Raw genomic sequence first — 20,242 nt, 5'->3', positions numbered from 1 at the left:
ACTCTCCTGTGTCCCCCCTTTGCATGCCTGAATCACGTAGGAAGGGGCAGAGCTGTAGGGGGGTGGGGGGGCTGTGTAATGCAAAAGGGGTCCAGAGGTGTGTGTGTGTGGGGTGCGGTGTAACGCAAAAGGAGTCCAGAGGTGTGTGGGGGGGGGGGGCTGGATAATTCAAAAGGGTTCCAGAGGTGTGGGGGGGCTGTGTAATGCAAAAGAGGTCAAGAGGTGTGGGGGGCGGTTGGCTGTGTAATGTAAAGGGGTCCAGGGGTGTGGGAGGGGAGCTTCATAATGTAAAGGGGTCCAGAGGTGTGGGAGCTATGTAATGCAAAAGGGGTCCAGAGGTGTGGGGGCGCTGTGTAATGTACAGGGTTCAAGAGGTGGGAAGGGGCCCTGTGTATTGTAAAGGGGTCCAGAGGTGTGGGGGACTGTGTAATGTAAAGGGTCCATAGGTGTCGCCCCATCAAAATGCTGTAATTGGTGTTACACTCACCATTAATCCAGCGCCAGGCAAAGCTCCCTGGTGCACATCTTCACGCACCCTTCTGATGTCGGAAGGGGGTGTCGTGGGATCAAATTTACCTTCGGGCTGAAGCCCCTGGTCTTTTTCCTGCCTAGAAAGACCCCTGCACAAAATGGGCACATCGTACCCCTACCCATTCACCAAAAATTGCACAAAAAAATAAACACAAAAGATAGTTTTTGACAAGTCCTTTATACAAAAATAAAATTTAAAAAATAGTGTCCCCCGATGTAAATGCATCGTCAATCACGCCACTCGCCGCACCTGAAAAAATAGAAAAAATTTGAAGATGCTTCCGTCTCTTAAGAGGCGCCCTGCCGAATGATGCTCCTGATGCTTTTGACAGCTCTTTTATAGGCAAGGGGTGGGGCCACCCAGTTACATCACTCGGTGGCACCGCCCCATCTGACGTTACGTGACATCATGTGATATCAGAAGGGGCGGAGCCACCGTGTGATGTAACCGGGTGGCCCCACCCCTTACCTGTAAAAGAGCTGTCATAACTCAAGAGCATCATTCGGCGGGTAGCCTCAATATTTTCTTTTTTTCGGGTGCGGCGAGCATCGTGATTGATGATGGATTTACATCGGGGGACACTATTTTTTTATTGTTGAATAAAGTATCCTACCATATTGAGGGCAAGTGGCCTGGTATGGTTCAGGAGGGACACTCGCTCATCCCCCCCCTATCCTGTCCCCCCCACCGCGCAGTACCCGGGTCCCCATACACTTTTTATGGCAATAACTTGTTGAATATAAGCCTTTAAAATTAGGACTTTTGATTTTTAATGTTCGTGTCCCACAGACTTTAATATAGTTCACATGTTCCTTAGAACTTTTTTCCCTGTTCAGGCAACACACGAACACCCGATGTTCAAGTCAAACTTATGTTCGACACGAACATTCAGCCCATCCCTACTTACAACTAGTTGGGCTTGTTGTACCTTTGGCATAATAAATCAGATATTAAGGTTAGTGATGTTGTACAATAGATTCTAAAAGATTTAGAATATAGATATCTCTTGTTTCAGAAGATAGATAGATAGATAGATAGATAGATAGATAGATAGATAGATAGATAGATAGATAGATAGATAGATAGATAGATAGATAGATAGATAGATAGATAGATAGATAGATAGATAGATAGATAGATAGATAGATAGATAGCTCAACAACCTCTGGTGTGGGGCATAAGTTCTCCATCCTGTACCAAAGAGGTACAGGATGGAGAACAGGATGAAGGCTTGAGGAGAGGCTGTTTACAATCCTGTGTGTGGAGTGGATTGATGACAAGGCAACTCGTATGCTTGGCTAATGCAAATGGTCTCTTGAGTAGAGAACATGTAGGGACAGGGTGGCACTCCATACTAAGCTAAGCTGGCGCCACTCTTTTCTGTTGTTGTTCTCCAGAGCTCCTTCTCGCTCCAGCAGGCAGCCGCTGAACATTGCCTCCCCACCACAACCTGACCTGTTGTTGTAGAAGTATTTGTAGCTACAAAATAACAAATTGAATAGAGATATCATTAATACAGCATAAAAATTAAAAAGATGGCTAGATAGATATATAGATAGACAGACAGACAGACAGACAGACAGACAGATAGACAGATAGATAGATAGTAGTTGGGCTCTTTGTACCTTTGGGATAATAAATCAGGTATTGAGTTTAGTGATATTGTACAACAGATTCGAAAAGATGCGGAATATAGCTATATAGATCACTGTAAGGGCATCTTGTTTAGATAGATAGACAGACAGACAGACAGACAGACAGACAGACAGACAGACAGACAGATAGACAGACAGACAGACAGACAGACAGACAGACAGACAGATAGACAGATAGACAGATAGACAGATAGACAGATAGACAGATAGACAGATAGACAGATAGATAGATAGATAGATAGATAGATAGATAGATAGATAGATAGATAGATAGATAGATAGATAGATAGATAGATAGATAGATAGATAGATAGATAGATAGATAGATAGATAGATAGATAGATAGATAGATAGATAGATAGATAGATAGATAGATAGATATTGCAGCTGAAAAGTTTAATAGATTATTGTGCTTACTGACCTGTTGTTGTAGAAGTAGTTGTAGCTATGGAATAGATAGATAGATAAATAGATAGTTAGATGTAGATATATAAATAGATATTGCAGCTAAAAAGTTTTAGAGATTACTATGATTACTGACCTGTTGTTGTAGGAGTATTTGTAGCTATGGAATAATACATTTATTAGAGATATCATTATTACAGCATAAAAATGTTAAGAAGATTCAAAGATAGATAGATAGATAGATAGATAGATAGATAGATAGATAGATAGATAGATAGATAGATAGATAGATAGATAGATAGATAGATAGATAGATAGATAGATAGATAGATAGATAGATAGATAGATAGATCAGTATGTGTACTTACAAGTAGTTGGGCTCGTTGTACCTTTGGGATAATCAATCAGATATTAAGGTTAGTGATATTGTACAATAGATTCTAAAAGATGCAGAATATAGATATATAGATCACTTTAACCTCCTCCCACCCGGCCACTGCATGTAAACGGCCAGGTGGGAGCTTCCTCCTTCTGAATGGACGTTCCTGAACATCCTTCAGAAGGAGGGAGATCACTCAGCCACGTGCCCGCGCAGCTGCACGATCCCGGCGTGTCTGTGTCCCCAAGGAGAAGAGCGGATTTGTGCTGCTAGCCAGGGATCAGTGAGTTTTGAGCTGTTTTACTGCTTTTTACACACTGATCGCCCTGCTAGGATCCCCAACACAGTGAAAACACCTGTCATACATCTGTCCCAGTAAAATAATCTGTTACAGTGAACATCTGGCACATCTGTCCATGATCATCTGGCTACATCTGTCGTGATAATCTGGCACCTCTGTCCATGATAATTTGGCATATCTGTCCATGATCTGGCACATCTGTCTGTGATCATCTGGCGCACATCATCTGCCATGTCTGTCCGTGATCATCTGGCACATCTGTCCGTGATCATCTGGCCGTGATAATTTGGCACATCTGTCCCTGATCATCTGCCACATCTGTCCATAATCATCTTGCGTATATATGACACACATCATCTGCCACATCTGCCAGTGATCATCTGTCCGTAATCATCTGGCGCACATCATCTGCCACATCTGTCCGTGATCCTCTGCCACATCTGTCCATGATCCTCTGCCACATCTGTGCATGATCATCTGCCACATCTGTTCATGATCTGCCACATCTGTCCTAGTCAACATCTGTCCGTGTTTTGCCATATCTGTGCCAGTGAACATCTCCCACATCCGTACGTTACCTGCCACATCTGTCCCAGTGAACATCTGCCATATCCAAGTGATCAACATCTATTACACTTATCCACTGTGTGTAGGGTGAGATAGGAGTTAGTTAGTTAGTTAGGCAGGGAAAGTGTGTTCAACCTAAGCATACTTGACAGTGGCGTAGCTAGTAGAATGCCAGGCCTGCAATTGCGATGGTTGTGGGTTTGAATCCCTTGGCCAGCGGGTGATTTATAAGTGGAATTTTATAATTAATAATACATTGCTAGCAGGGAGAGAGATTTTTGCTTTTTACAGTTTGTTGAGATCAGATAGTGCAGTGTATACTACAAAGATATATATATATATACATACAGTGGGTACGGAAAGTATTCAGACCCCCTTACATTTTTCACTCTTTGTTATATTGCAGCCATTTGCTAAAATCATTTAAGTTCATTCTTCTTCCTCATGAATGTACACATAGCACCCCATACTGACAGAAAAACAATGAATTGTTGACATTGTTGCAGATTTATTAAAAAAGAAAAACTGAAATATCACATGGTCCTAAGTATTCAGACCCTTTGCTGTGACACTCATATATTTAACTCAGGTGCTTTCCATTTCTTCTGATCATCCTTGAGATGGTTCTACACCTTCATTTGAGTCCAGCTGTGTTTGATTATACTGATTGGACTTGATTAGGAAAGCCACACACCTGTCTATATAAGACCTCCCAGATCACAATGCATGTCAGAGCAAATGAGAATCATGAGGTCAAAGGAACTGCCTGAAGAGCTCAGAGACAGAATTGTGGCAAGGCACAGATCTGGCCAAGGTTACAAAAAGATTTCTGCTGCACTTAAGGTTCCTAAGAGCACAGTGGCCTCCATAATCCTCAAATGGAAGACGTTTGGGACAACCAGAACCCTTCCTAGAGCTGGCCGTCCGGCCAAACTGAGCTATCGGGGGAGAAGAGCCTTGATGAGAGAGGTAAAGAAGAACCCAAAGATCACTGTGGCTGAGCTCCAGAGATGCAGTCAGGAGATGGGAGAAAGTTGTAGAAAGTCAACCATCACTGCAGCCCTCCACCAGTCGGGGCTTTATGGCAGAGTGGCCCGACGGAAGCCTCTCCTCAGTGTAAGACACATGAAAGCCCGCATGGAGTTTGCTAAAAAAACACCTGAAGGACTCCAAGATGGTGAGAAATAAGATTCTCTGGTCTGATGAGACCAAAATAGAACTTTTTGGCCTTAATTCTAAGCGGTATGTGTGGAGAAAACCAGGTACTGCTCATCACCTGTCCAATATATTCCCAACAGTGAAGCATGGTGGTGGCAGCATCATGCTGTGGAGGTGTTTTTCAGCTGCAGGGACAGGACGACTGGTTGCAATTAGGGTTGAGCGGACACCTAGATGTCCGTGTTCGACGGGTTCGGCCGAACTTTAAAAAAAAGTCCGGGTCCGTGTCCCGGACTTTTACCGAACTTTTCCCGGACACCGAACCCCATTGAAGTCAATGGGGACCCGAACTTTAAGGCACTAAAATGGCTCTAAAACACCAAAGGAAAGGGCTAGAGTGCTGCAAATGGCAGCAAAACGTAATTAAGAGCATGGCAAGTGCTCTGCAAACAAATGTGGATAGGGAAATAACTTAAAACAACAAAAAAAAACAGAAAAATAAAACAATGTTCTTCTTCATCTCTGAAGGACGAGGCCCATATGGAGTAGGAGGGAGGTTGAGGTGGTGGTGGATGTGGCGGTGACATAGGCGTGCGCACAGGGTGTGCTGGGTGTGCCTGGGCACACCCTAATCACCTAGGGCACATAGCATTGCCAGTGAGGAGATGGGAAAGATCTCCCTGGGACCTGCTCTGCTCTATTTCTCCTTGCCTACAGGTACATGGCCCCGATACATTACTCTCCCTGCTGGCAAACACATGCATGTGTATTTCAACTTTGGGGTGCACACCTTAATGCAATAGGCTGCGCACACCTATGGGCGGTGTAGGTGGAAGCGGCGGTGGAGGAGGACCAGGGCCGGATTAACAGCATCATGGGCTTGGTGCTGAGGATTTTGAAGGGCCTTAAGGGCCGTGCCTTGCCATGCACCCAGAGGAGGAAGGGTGCAGCCATGCATGCCTAATTCAACATGGGATGCTGTCTCTGAAGCCCATAAACACATCCATGCATCGCCAACTGTCCCTCCTTGTCCGGCCTTCACGCTGTGTGGGGAGGTTCTGAGGGTGCTGCCTGGGGAAGCGAGCATAGAAGCCAGACTTCTGTGTTTACAAGTGACAGAAGAGCGGTAACAGTGAATATGGCCAACCCGGGGCCTATATAAAAGGTAGGGGCCTGGAGCTGCAGCTCCAATAGACCCTACATTAATCTGGCCCTGAGGAGGAGGACGAGGTAGCCAACACTGCTTCTTTTCACAAATTTTAAATGAGGGTACACCCCAAAAGAGTGAGAAAGAGCAAAAATGGAACAATGGGTGGGTAAGGTCGGTATCCATTGCTATTCTGCATAAGGTACGGAAAAGTCCCGTGGGATCCATGCCTGGTTCATTTTAATGAACGTGAGCTTGTCCACATTGTCTCTGGACAGGCGGCTGCGCTTGTCTGTTATAACGCCCCCAGCCGTGCTAAATACCCGTTCAGATAATACACTGGCTGCAGGGCACGCCAGCACCTCCAAGGCGTAAAGGGCAAGCTCAGGCCATGTGCCCAATTTGGAGACCCAGAAGTTGAAGGGGGCAGACCCGTCATTCACTACATGTAGGCGTGTGCACACATACTGCTCCACCATGTTGGTAAAATGCTGCCTCCTGCTAAGACGTTCCATCTGAGCTGCTGGTGCTGCTGTTTGTTGTGGCGTGCTGACAAAGCTTTTCCACATTTCGGCCATGCTAACCCTGCCTTCTGAGGTGCTGGCGGTGCCCTGGTTGCGTTGGCGACCTCCTCCTCCTCCTCCTCTGCCTTGTGCTTCCACTGTGGCCCCGCTGTCAGATGGGAATGCCAGCAGCATGGCGTCTACCAGCGTGCGCTTGTACTCGCGCATCTTGCGATCGCGCTCCAGTGAGTGAATTAAGGACGGTACGTTGTCCTTGTAACGGGGATCCAGCAGCGTGGCCACCCAGTAATCAGCACAAGTTAGAATGTGGGCAACTCGGCGGTCGTTGTGGAGACACTGCAGCATGTAATCGCTCATGTGTGCCAGGCTGCCCAGAGGCAACGAAAGGCTGTCCTCTGTGGGAGGTGTATGGTCCGTGTCCTCTGTATCCCCCCAGCCACGCACCAGTGATGGCCATGAGCTGGCCTGGGTGCCACCCTGCTGTGAACATGGTTCCATCTCCTCCTCCAGCTCCTCCTCCTCCTCATCCTCCTCATCCTCCAGAACTGTGCCCCTGCTGGACAATTGCGTCCCTGGCGTTTGCGTGTGCAGGAACCCACCCTCGGAGCCCCTTGCGAATGACTGCCCTGAAAGCCTTGGAAATGTTACCTCTTCATCCTCCTCCTCCTCCTCATCCTGTGCCACATCCTCTTCCATCATCGCCCGAATTGTTTTTTCAAGGAGGCATAGAAGTGGGATAGTTAAGCTGAGAACGGCGTCATTGCCACTGGCCATGTTGGTGGAGTACTCAAAACAGCGCAACAAGGCACACAGGTCTCGCATGGAGGCCCAGTTATTGGTGGTGAAGTGGTGCTGTTCCGCAGAGCGACTCACGCGTGCGTGCTGCAGCTGAAACTCCACTATGGCCTGCTGCTGCTCGCACAGTCTTTCCAGCATGTGCAAGGTGGAGTTCCACCTTGTGGGCACGTCACATATGAGGCGGTGAGCGGGAAGGCCGAAGTTACGCTGCAGCGCTGCCAGGCGAGCAGCAGCAGGGTGAGAACGCCGAAAGTGCGCACAAACGGCCCGCACTTTCTGCAGCAGCTCTGACATATCGGGGTAGTTTTTAAGGAACCTCTGCACCACCAAATTCAGCACATGCGCCAGGCAAGGGATGTGCGTCAAACCGGCTAGGCCCAGAGCTGCTATGAGATTTCGCCCGTTATCGCACACCACCAGGCCGGGCTTGAGGCTCGCTGGCAGCAACCACTCATTTGTCTGCTGTTCCATGCTCCTCCACAACTCCTGCGCGGTGTGTGGTTTGTCCCCCAAACAGGCAAGTTGTAAAACTGCCTGCTGTCGTTTACCCCTGGCCGTGCTGAAGTTGGTGGTGAAGGTGTTACGCTGTCCGGATGAGGAGGCGGTAGAGGATGAGGAAGCGGAGTAGGAGGAGTTAGGAACAGGAGGCAAACTGAAGCGCCCTGCAATCCTCGGTGGTGGAAGGACATGCGCCAAATTGCTATCCGCCTCAGGCCCATCCGCCACTGCATTTACCCAGTGTGCCGTTAGGGAGATATAACGCCCCTGACCGTGCTTACTGGTCCACGTATCCGTAGTTAGGTGGACCTTGGCACAGATGGCGTTGCGCAGTGCACACCTGATTTTTTCCCCCACTTGGTTGTGCAGGGAAGGGATGGCTTGCCTGGAAAAGTAGTGGCGGCTGGGCACGACGTACTGTGGGACAGCCACCGACATAAGGTTTTTAAAACTGTGCGTCTCCACCAGACGGAATGACAGCATTTCAAAGGCCAATAATTTTGAAATGCTGGCATTCAGGGCCAGGGATCGCGGGTGGGTAGGGGGGTACTTCCTCTTCCTCTCAAGTGTTTGGGAGATGGAAAGCTGAACGCTTCCACGGGACATTGTGGAGATGGTTGTTGGTGACCCAGGTGGTGGTGTTGCTGACAGATCGTCTGTTTGCGGGGTGGCAGGTGCCGGTATCACTACAGATGTGGCTGGAGCGGCCGAGACTGCAGCAGAAGAGGAAGCAGGATGAGCCAGAGACGTTTCTTGGTTTTGAAGGTGTGTACTCCACTGCAGCTCGTGCTTTGCACTTAGATGCCTGATCATGCAGGTTGTGCTCAGGTTGAGAAGGTTCATGCCTCGCTTCAAGCTCTGATTGCACAGGGTGCAAACCACTCGTGTCCTGTCATCAGCACATTTTCTAAAGAACTTCCACGCTAGAGAACTCCTTTGAGCTGACTTTGGTGCGCTCGTTCCCTTGCTGCGTTGGGCAGTAGCGGGCGTAGTGTCTAGGGCACGGCCGCTCCGCTTCTGCACCCTGCTCCCTCTTCTGCTGTGCTGGTGGCTCTGTGCGACCACCGCCTCTTCCTCCAAACTACTCAGTTCACCTGCATGACGTTCATTCCATGTGGGGTCGAGGACCTCATCGTCCTCCACATCATCTTCCACCCAGTCTTCACCCCTGCCCTCCTTGTCGGTCTCCACAATGCTGAACGCCGCAGCAGTTGGCACCTGCGTTTCGTCATCATCGGAGACGTGCTGCGATGATCCTTGCATGTACTCATCTTGAGGAATAAGTGGTTGGGCATCGCTGCACTCAATCTCTTCCACTTCTGGGGCAGGGCTAGGTGGATGGCCCTGGGAAACCCTGCTGACAGAGTCCTCAAAAAGAATAAGAGACTGCTGTATGGCTTGGGGCTCAGACTGCTGGCCTGATTTGCAAGGGGGTGAGGTGAAAGACGGTTGGACATTGGCTGCAGGTGCCAACTCTGACCTTTCTGCAGTAGACTGGGTGGGAGACAATGTGAAGGAACTGGAGGCACTGTCAGCAGCAAACCAATCTACTATCGCCTCAACTTGTTCTGGCCTCATCACTTCTAGGGGCGTTTGATGCCCTACCAAATACTGATGCAGGTTCTGTCGCCTACTCACACTTGAGGAAGGTGTTTCACTTGTGCGTGTAGCTGGCACAGATCGACCATGTCCTCTCCTTGCAACAGGAGCTCTACCAGCAGCACCACGACCCAGGCCACGGCCCTTATTTGACGGTCTCCTCATATTTCTGTAATTTAAGATCTTGCCCTAGAAAGGTTTTTATTGAATAGCGGAATAGAAAATATGATCCAAAAAAAGTGTATGTATATCACACGTACACAACCACACTAGGCCCCAATTACTATTGTTTGTACCCCTAAAAGGCTAGATGAGGAGTAGGGGGAGTATGGAACAGGCAGCACCCTCAAACCTTCAGAAGTATGAGATGAACCCCAACAACTTGGAAAGGTGGATCTCTCTCACACGTACCGACACAGACTATCCCGCAATTCAATTGATCCTCAAAGGTTTTTATTGAATAGCGGAATAGGAAATATGATCAAAAAAAGTGTATGTATCTCGCACGTACACAACCACACTAGGCCCCAATTACTATTGTTTGTACCCCTAAAAGGCTAGATGAGGAGTAGGGGGGGTATGGAACAGGCAGCACCCTCAAACCTTCAGAAGTATGAGATGAACCCCAACAACTTGGAAAGGTGGATCTCTCTCACACGTACCGACACAGACTATCCCGCAATTCAATTGATCCCCAAAGGTTTTTATTGAATAGCGGAATAGGAAATATGATCAAAAAAAGTGTATGTATCTCACACGTACAGAAACACACTAGGCCCCAATTACTATTGTTTGTACACCTAAAAGGATGGATGAGGAGGAGGAGGAGTATGGAACAGGCAGCACCCTCAAAGCTTCAGAAGTATGAGATGAACCCCAAAAACTTGGAAAGGTGGATCTCACACGTACCGACACAGACTATCCCGCAATTTAATTGATCCCCAAAGGTTTTTATTGAATAGCGGAATAGGAAATATGATCAAAAAATGTGTATGTATCTCACACGTACAGAAGCACACTAGGCCCCAATTACTATTGTTTGTACACCTAAAAGGATGGATGAGGAGGAGGAGGAGTATGGAACAGGCAGCACCCTCAAAGCTTCAGAAGTATGAGATGAACCCCAAAAACTTGGAAAGGTGGATCTCACACGTACCGACACAGACTATCCCGCAATTTAATTGATCCCCAAAGGTTTTTATTGAATAGCGGAATAGGAAATATGATCAAAAAAAGTGTATGTATCTCGCACGTACAGAAACACACTAGGCCCCAATTACTATTGTTTGTACACCTAAAAGGATGGATGAGGAGGAGGAGGAGTATGGAACAGGCAGCACCCTCAAAGCTTCAGAAGTATGAGATGAACCCCAAAAACTTGGAAAGGTGGATCTCACACGTACCGACACAGACTATTCCGCAATTTAATTGATCCCCAAAGGTTTTTATTGAATAGCGGAATAGGAAATATGATCAAAAAATGTGTATGTATCTCACACGTACAGAAGCACACTAGGCCCCAATTACTATTGTTTGTACACCTAAAAGGATGGATGAGGAGGAGGAGGAGTATGGAACAGGCAGCACCCTCAAAGCTTCAGAAGTATGAGATGAACCCCAAAAACTTGGAAAGGTGGATCTCACACGTACCGACACAGACTATTCCGCAATTTAATTGATCCCCAAAGGTTTTTATTGAATAGCGGAATAGGAAATATGATCAAAAAATGTGTATGTATCTCACACGTACAGAAGCACACTAGGCCCCAATTACTATTGTTTGTACACCTAAAAGGATGGATGAGGAGGAGGAGGAGTATGGAACAGGCAGCACCCTCAAAGCTTCAGAAGTATGAGATGAACCCCAAAAACTTGGAAAGGTGGATCTCACACGTACCGACACAGACTATTCCGCAATTTAATTGATCCCCAAAGGTTTTTATTGAATAGCGGAATAGGAAATATGATCAAAAAATGTGTATGTATCTCACACGTACAGAAGCACACTAGGCCCCAATTACTATTGTTTGTACACCTAAAAGGATGGATGAGGAGGAGGAGGAGTATGGAACAGGCAGCACCCTCAAAGCTTCAGAAGTATGAGATGAACCCCAAAAACTTGGAAAGGTGGATCTCACACGTACCGACACAGACTATCCCGCAATTTAATTGATCCCCAAAGGTTTTTATTGAATAGCGGAATAGGAAATATGATCAAAAAAAGTGTATGTATCTCGCACGTACACAACCACACTAGGCCCCAATTACTATTGTTTGTACCCCTAAAAGGCTAGATGAGGAGTAGGGGGGGTATGGAACAGGCAGCACCCTCAAACCTTCAGAAGTATGAGATGAACCCCAACAACTTGGAAAGGTGGATCTCTCTCACACGTACCGACACAGACTATCCCGCAATTCAATTGATCCTCAAAGGTTTTTATTGAATAGCGGAATAGGAAATATGATCAAAAAAAGTGTATGTATCTCGCACGTACACAACCACACTAGGCCCCAATTACTATTGTTTGTACCCCTAAAAGGCTAGATGAGGAGTAGGGGGGGTATGGAACAGGCAGCACCCTCAAACCTTCAGAAGTATGAGATGAACCCCAACAACTTGGAAAGGTGGATCTCTCTCACACGTACCAACACAGACTATCCCCCAATTTAACTGATCCCCAAAGGTTTTTGATTAAATAGCGGAATAGAAAATATGATCCCAAAAAAGTGTATGTATATCACACGTACACAACCACACTAGGCCCCAATTACTATTGTTTGTACCCCTAAAAGGCTAGGAGTAGGGGGGAGTATGGAACAGGCAGCACCCTCAAACCTTCAGAAGTATGAGATGAACCCCAACAACTTGGAAAGGTGGATCTCTCTCACACGTACCAACACAGACTATCCCCCAATTTAACTGATCCCCAGAGGTTTTTGATTAAATAGCGGAATAGAAAATATGATCCCAAAAAAGTGTATGTATATCACACGTACACAACCACACTAGGCCCCAATTACTATTGTTTGTACCCCTAAAAGGCTAGGAGTAGGGGGAGTATGGAACAGGCAGCACCCTCAAACCTTCAGAAGTATGAGATGAACCCCAACAACTTGGAAAGGTGGATCTCTCTCACACGTACCAACACAGACTATCCCCCAATTTAACTGATCCCCAAAGGTTTTTGATTAAATAGCGGAATAGAAAATATGATCCCAAAAAAGTGTATGTATATCACACGTACACAACCACACTAGGCCCCAATTACTATTGTTTGTACCCCTAAAAGGCTAGATGAGGAGTAGGGGGAGTATGGAACAGGCAGCACCCTCAAACCTTCAGTATGAGATTGTGTTCACTGTACCCCACAAAGATTGAGTTCACTGCACCCCACAATGATTGTGTTCACTGCACCCCACAAAGATTGTGTTCACTGCACCTCACAAAGATTGTGTTCACTGTACCCCCCAAAGATTTTGTTCACTGCACCCCACAAAGATTCTGTTCACTGTACCCCACAAAGATTGTGTTCACTGCACCCCAAAAAGATTGTGTTCACTGCACCCCAAAAAGGATGTTGTTCACTGCACCCCAAAAAGGATGTTGTTCACTCCACCCCAAAAAGATTGTGTTCACTGCACCCCACAAAGATTGTGTTCACTGCACCCCAAAAAGATTGTGTTCACTGCACCCCAAAAATGATTTTGTTCACTGCACCCCAAAAAGGATTTTGTTCACTGCACCCCAAAAAGGATGTTGTTCACTCCACCCCAAAAAGATTGTGTTCACTGCACCCCAAAAAGATTGTGTTCACTGCACCCCACAAAGGATTTTGTTCACTGCACCCCAAAAAGATTGTGTTCACTGCACCCCAAAAAGGATGTTGTTCACTGCACCCCAAAAAGGATTTTGTTCACTGCACCCCAAAAAGATTGTGTTCACTGCACCCCACAAAGGATTTTGTTCACTGCACCCCACAAAGATTGTGTTCACTGCACACCAAAAAGGATTGTGTTCACTGCACCCCAAAAAGATTTTGTTCACTGCACCCCAAAAAGATTGTGTTCACTGCAGCCCAAAAAGATTGTGTTCACTGCAGCCCAAAAAGATTGTGTTCACTGCAGCCCAAAAAGATTGTGTTCACTGCAGCCCAAAAAGATTATGTTCACTGCAGCTCACACACAGAAAAATGGATGTGGATCACTGACACCTGCCTATCTCCAATCCCACACCACACAGCAATATCGATTGTAGTTTGTAGAACACAGTTTCCCTAAAATTCAGCAGACTCTGTCCCTAACAGGATTGAGAAGAGATCGTAGATCAGGATTGAGTGCAGATTCACCCCACCCCCCACACAGCAATATCGATTGTAGTTTGTAGAACACAGTTTCCCTAAAATTCAGCAGACTCTGTCCCTAACAGGATTGAGAAGAGATCGTAGATCAGGATTGAGTGCAGATTCACCCCACCCCCCACACAGCAATATCGATTGTAGTTTGTAGAACACAGTTTCCCTAAAATTCAGCAGACTCTGTCCCTAACAGGATTGAGAAGAGATCGTAGATCAGGATTGAGTGCAGATTCACCCCACCCCCCACACAGCAATATCGATTGTAGTTTGTAGAAGACACTGACCCTATATAATTCAGCAGACTCTATCCCTAAAATGCCTACAACTCGCCCTGCCTAAACACTCCGACCTGTCCCTCAATTCTATCCGGACACAAATGGTTTTTTCCTGCCTATCTTTCCCTAATCAGCAGCCAGCACGTTGATGTGTGCTCTCTGTCCCTGAATCTAAGCAGCATAATGACGCCGCTGCGGCTGCCTCGAACTTATAAAGACTTGGTCACATGCTTCAGACGGCCAATCACAGCTACTGAGACATTTGCAGGCATGGCTGGGATGGCTTAAGGCACACCAGTTAAACGATTGTTGATTGGCTGTTGAAAGCCCGCCATGAAAAGAGCGCCAAAGCATGCAAAACCCGGAAATAAAACGACCGAACACGGATTTTTACCCGAACATACAGTAAAGTGTCCGTGTCCGTGTTCGGGTACAAAAAATCCAATTATTCGGTACGAACACGAATAATACAGTCCGTGTTCGCTCAACACTAGTTGCAATCGAGGGAAAGATGAATGCGGCCAAGTACAGGGATATCCTGGACAAAAACCTTCTTCAGAGTGCTCTGGACCTCAGACTGGGCCGAAGGTTTACCTTCCAACAAGACAATGACCCTAAGCACACAGCTAAAATAATGAAGGAGTGGCTTCACAACAACTCCGTGACTGTTCTTGAATGGCCCAGCCAGAGCCCTGACTTAAACCCAATTGAGCATCTCTGGAGAGACCTAAAAATGGCTGTCCACCAACGTTTACCATCCAACCTGACAGAACTGGAGAGGATCTGCAAGGAGGAATGGCAGAGGATCCCCAAATCCAGGTGTGAAAGACTTGTTGCATCTTTCCCAAAAAGACTCCTGGCTGTATTAGATCAAAAGGGGGCTTCTACTAAATACTGAGCAAAGGGTCTGAATACTTAGGACCATGTGATATTTCAGTTTTTCTTTTTTAATAAATCTGCAACAATGTCAACAATTCTGTGTTTTTCTGTCAGTATGGGGTGCTATGTGTACATTCATGAGGAAGAAGAATGAACTTAAATGATTTTAGCAAATGGCTGCAATATAACAAAGAGTGAAAAATTGAAGGGAGTCTGAATACTTTCCGTACCCACTGTATATATATATATATATATATATATATATATATATATATAGGCACTTCAGTTTATATCAGTTTATGTCAGTATTGCTGAAAAAAACGGCATGGGGTCCCCCCCCAGCCCATGCCAGGCCCCTAGGGTCTGGTATAGATTTTGAGGGGAACCCCGTGCCAAAATAAAAATAAAAAAATGGTGTGGGGTTCCCCCTAAAATCCATACCAGACCCTTATCCAAGCACACAGCCTGGCTGGCCAGGATGGGGGGGGGTGCTTTGGGGCAGTGGGGGCTCTTCCCCCCCACTCCAAAGCACCTTGCCCCCCTGTTGATGGGGACAGGGGTCTCTTCCCCACAACACTGGGCTGGGGTTGTGGGGGTCTGCGGGGGGAATGCTTATCGGAATCTGGAAGCCCCCTTTAACAAGGGGATCCCCAGATCCCGGCCCCCCCTTTGTGAATGGATATCGGGTACATCGTACCCCTACCCATTCACCAAAAAAGTGTACAAAAAAATAAAGACAAAAGCCAGTTTTGGAAAAGTCTTTTATTAAAAATCCCCGATGATCAGTCGCCTGTCCCCCGAAAAATAGAAACAAAAAAAAAGAAGCTCCTGCTTCTACGGACGATTCCCGCAGAATGAGCTGTTTTGATTTTGACAACTCTTTTATAGTGACCTGATGTCACAAGCCGCCCCACAATGCACTGCTCAGGTGCAGTGAATAAATTACATAATGTCATAATGGTATGGATTGTAGGGGGAACCCCACGCCGTTTTTTTTTTTTAATTTTGGAGCGGGGTTCCCCTAAAATCCATACCAGACCCGAGGGGCCTGGTATGGATTTTGAGGGGACCCCACGCCTTTTTTTTTTCATTTTTTTTTTACGAGCGCGCAAATTTAAATTACATTTTTTCCTTTAGAAATGACACTATTGCTGCAGCAGGCTAGAAACATCACACAAATGCGCCACTTTACAGGCATATTAAGGGGGCCCCCCAGGCACGATAATTAAAGCAATTTTTCATTTTTCTTGTTTCACTTTAAGCATTATTAAAATTACTGCTCCTGTAAAAATGATTGTTTTTTTTTAAAAAAAACATTTTTGCATTGATTCATGTCCCCCAGGGTCCCCATACATGTTTTTGAGCCAATAACTTTAGGCATTTAAGCCTTAAAAATTAGGACTTTTGATTTTTCATGTTCGTGTCCCATAGACTTTAATGGAGTTTGTATGTTCGCAAGAACGTTTCCCCTGTTCGAGATGTTCTGTGCGAACCGAACAGGGGGGTGTTCAGCTCATCACTAATTACCATGTTTTGACCTGCAAAATACAGTCTTTCAGTCATCTACCGCATCTTGTTGTCTGCTGTAACTGCTGCTTGCAATAAATGTCTTGTGGATGGAAAAAGACATATTTTGGTGAGTTCAAGCTATCTAATAAAGATTGTCCGCGGTGATTGTATCTGCTTATACAGGCCAGGAATAGGTCTCAGCAAGGAATAAGTCACTATTACAACAACTGGAGTCAGAATAATCAAAATATGGTAGAATTCCTACAGCCTGCTGTGTAGATGTGTATGTTTAATCTGCAATCAAGCTCAGTGCCATCGGCCATCTTGTGAAAGCACATGGTCGCACAAGCTTACTGCAAGTAATCTGTGAATATAGAATACTGTTTCTCTGCATTGGACTGTGTTATCCCACCTGTCTAAGCTGCTGTACGTCTTCTTAAAGAGACAGTAACCATCTTTTTGAAAAATGTCTACACAAGGCTCTGAGCACTCTTTTATCACTGAATCAACACACATACATCATGCCTCTGACCACACAGATGCACAAGGAGCAGATTCTGCAGACATCGCAGAGCAAAGTGTAAGACACGAACGCACAATAATACCAACAGAGAAACTTAGAGAAAACTACGAAACCACTAGAGATGAGTTCTCCTGCCAGCTGTCAGATCTGTGGGACAGAAATTCATACCGCATGTCAGTTTTGCCTCGCTTTAATGATCAAGTGGTTAAATTAGGAGACTCTATAGACCACCTATATACAGCATACCAATGCTACCAGCAGCTGTCTACTAAATACACAGGCTTCTTAAAGGACTCTAATATAGAGGGCTCTTTAGCAGAACTGACTAAGACAAATAAACTAAACCAACAAAGAGATCCCTTAGTGCAAGATGCTAAGGATAAGGCAGAACTCCGCATCTCTCAACTGCAAGAGACCAAATCTCATAAATCCACATCTAAGCTCACAGCACATTCTTCTAGATCTTCAAGCTCTAGAAGCTCAACATTAACCAGTTCCGGACCATCCACCGCCTTTTTACTGTGGCAGGGTGGCACGGACAGGGAAAGCGACGTAGGGCTACGTCGCTCTCCTGAAGGCCGCTAGGGGGCACCCCCTGATCATCAGTGGGGAAGCCGATGAGAGAGAAGGACGGGCGGCTGTTGTAAACACAGCCGACCGTCCTCCCTGCAATGATCACAGAGCTCATGTGATCCTGCTATATAGGATCGCATGTCTCTATGATCATTTCACGAGTCCAACCCCCATACAGTTAGAATCACTCCCCTAGGGTCCCATTTAACCCCTTGATCACCTATACTGTTAACCCCTTCCCTGCCAGTGTAATTATTACAGTAACAGTGCATATCTTTAGCACTGATTAGTGTAGTAATATCACTGGTACCCCCAAAAGTATCAAAAATGTCAGTTAGGCGTCCGATCAGTCCACCACAATGTCGCAGTCCCACAAAAAAATCGCAGATCGCCGCCATTACTACTAAAAAAAAAAAAAAACATTAAAAATGACATAAATCTTTTCCGTAGTTAGTATACACAATAACTTTTGCGCAAACCAATCAAAATATGCTTATTGCAAATTTTTTTTACCAAAAATATGTAGCAGAAAACAAATTGGCCTAAAATGTTAAAAAAGTTTGATTTTTAAATTTTTTTTTTTTTTTTTTGAGAATGTCGTATAGCAGAATGTGAAAACATTTTTTTTTTTTTTAAATTGTCGCTGTTTTTTTGGTTATAGCGCAAAAAATAAAAGTCGCACAGGTGATCAAATACCACCAAAAGAAAGCTCTATTTGTGGGAAAGAAAGGATGTAAATTTAATTTGGGTACAGAATCACACAACCGCACAATTGTCCATTAAATTAACACAGTGCCAAAATCGCAAAATAGGGCCTGGTCATTAAGGGGGCAAATCCTTCCAGTCCAGATGTGGTTAAGTGACAAGCTATTAGAGGCCCGTGTCTTGAAGCAAATAAAGTGTAAAGTTCATTTGCCAGAAAGGAAGCTATGATAGAAGCTCACCAAGCAGAGATAGAAGCTCAGAACAAAGCTTGCTAAGCAGAGATAGAAGCTCAGGTCAAATTTCGGCAAACAGAGATACTGTAGAACAGGGGTCTTCAAACTATGGCCCTCCAGCTGTTCAGGAACCACAATTCCCATCATACCTAGTCATATCTGTGAATTTCAGAGTTTTACAATGCCTCATGTGATGTGTAGTTCCACAACAGCTGGAGGGCCGTAGTTTGAGGATCCCTGCTGTAGAAGCTCAGAACAAAACTCTTCAAGCAGAGATGGCAGCTCGCCAAGCAAAGGCGGAATCCCAAATAAAGATTCTACAAATGGAAAGAGAGGAAGCAGCCGCCCTAGCAAGGCTAAAGGTCCTTGAACAAGCAATGGGAGATAGTACCAATTCGGACTGTTCTATTTCAGCAGAAATGGGATATCCAGTTGAAGGAACCAGTGAATAAGTGCTAAGGCATAGCGTTTACATTGATACAGAATCATCTCCTGTACCGCCTACAAACATTACTGTTCGGACTCTCAACACAGAGACCTCCAACCTACAAAAGCCTGAGCCTGTTCAAGTCCACAGCGCACCTACACAGCAAACCACATCACCTCCTGTCAAAGACAAGGTGACTCCAAGCGACAAGCCACAGTTCAAGCAACAGCCAGCAGAAGTCTTAGAGACTAAGCTAAATGCTCTTGCAACGTCATTTTATCCTGGTAAACCTCTCCCGAGCAGAGAACTTTCACACCCGAGGGGTCCCACAAGTTTCTTTGGCAACAAAGAGTGAGAGATCAGACCTGTCTGACTTCGCCAGATATATGATTCGCCGCAAGCTCATTAACATTAGCCTCTCAAAGTTTGATGACTGTCCAGAGAACTACAGGGCTTGGAGATCAACCTTCAAAGCTGCTATTGTTGATCTCAACCTTACTGCCAAGGAGGAACTTGATTTGCTTATAAAGCGGCTGGGGCCAGAATCTGCAGATCGTGTTAAAAGACTGAGATCAGTACATGTTGACTACCCGGATGCAGGTCTTGCTGCTGCATGGGCAAGACTTGAGGAAACCTATGGTAGCTCTGAAGCCATAGAAAGCGCTCTATTTAAAAAACTACATAACTTTCCAAAAATAGGTAGTAAAGAACATTGTAAGCTTCAAGAACTAAGCGACCTCCTGGTTAAGTGATACAGGTGTAATACTTACCTTACTAAGGGGAGCATTTAGGACACCTAGAAGTGTATGCACTGAAGAAACCCAAGACACGGGGAAAGAAAGGTGGAGGAAGATAGAAAGCACTATGGATCACTTTGAATTTATTTGATTTTAACGTTTTTGGACACTTATTTATTATTTAGCACTATTAGAAGCAAATTGTTATATATTTTATAGAAGCACTTTATATGTTATGGTCATTTATTGGCGCACTTGGTCACTTTCTAAATTAAGCACTTTATATATGAATTTGGCTAAAACGCACCCCATTTTATTAAGTATGTATTAGCACGAATTAATGGCAATTTATGGTATGCACATTGGCACTGGAAGCTAAGTTCACCCTCATCACCAAAACCTGAAGCACACGAGCACTTTATATATATTATATTTTAAAATAAGACTCACCAAATGATATAGG

At 45.5% G+C, this 20,242-nt stretch overlaps 1 long non-coding RNA gene across 1 annotated transcript in view; it reads right to left on the bottom strand.

Annotated features, from left to right (window-relative positions):
- The window catches only part of LOC309560852, a 68,597-nt gene that overhangs the window by 20,801 nt on the left and 27,554 nt on the right, over window positions 1-20,242 (bottom strand). The window contains exon 4 of the long non-coding RNA XR_014225528.1: window positions 2,609-2,632. This is a non-coding gene — a long non-coding RNA (uncharacterized lncRNA). The remainder of the gene's footprint in view (window positions 1-2,608; window positions 2,633-20,242) is intronic.

The sequence above is a fragment of the Pelophylax lessonae genome (assembly GCF_965119305.1).
Source record: "Pelophylax lessonae genome assembly, chromosome: 7".
Classification (NCBI taxonomy): domain Eukaryota; kingdom Metazoa; phylum Chordata; class Amphibia; order Anura; family Ranidae; genus Pelophylax; species Pelophylax lessonae.
The sequence above is the reverse complement of the archived record's forward strand: the minus strand, read 5'-3'. Positions and strand labels throughout refer to the sequence as shown.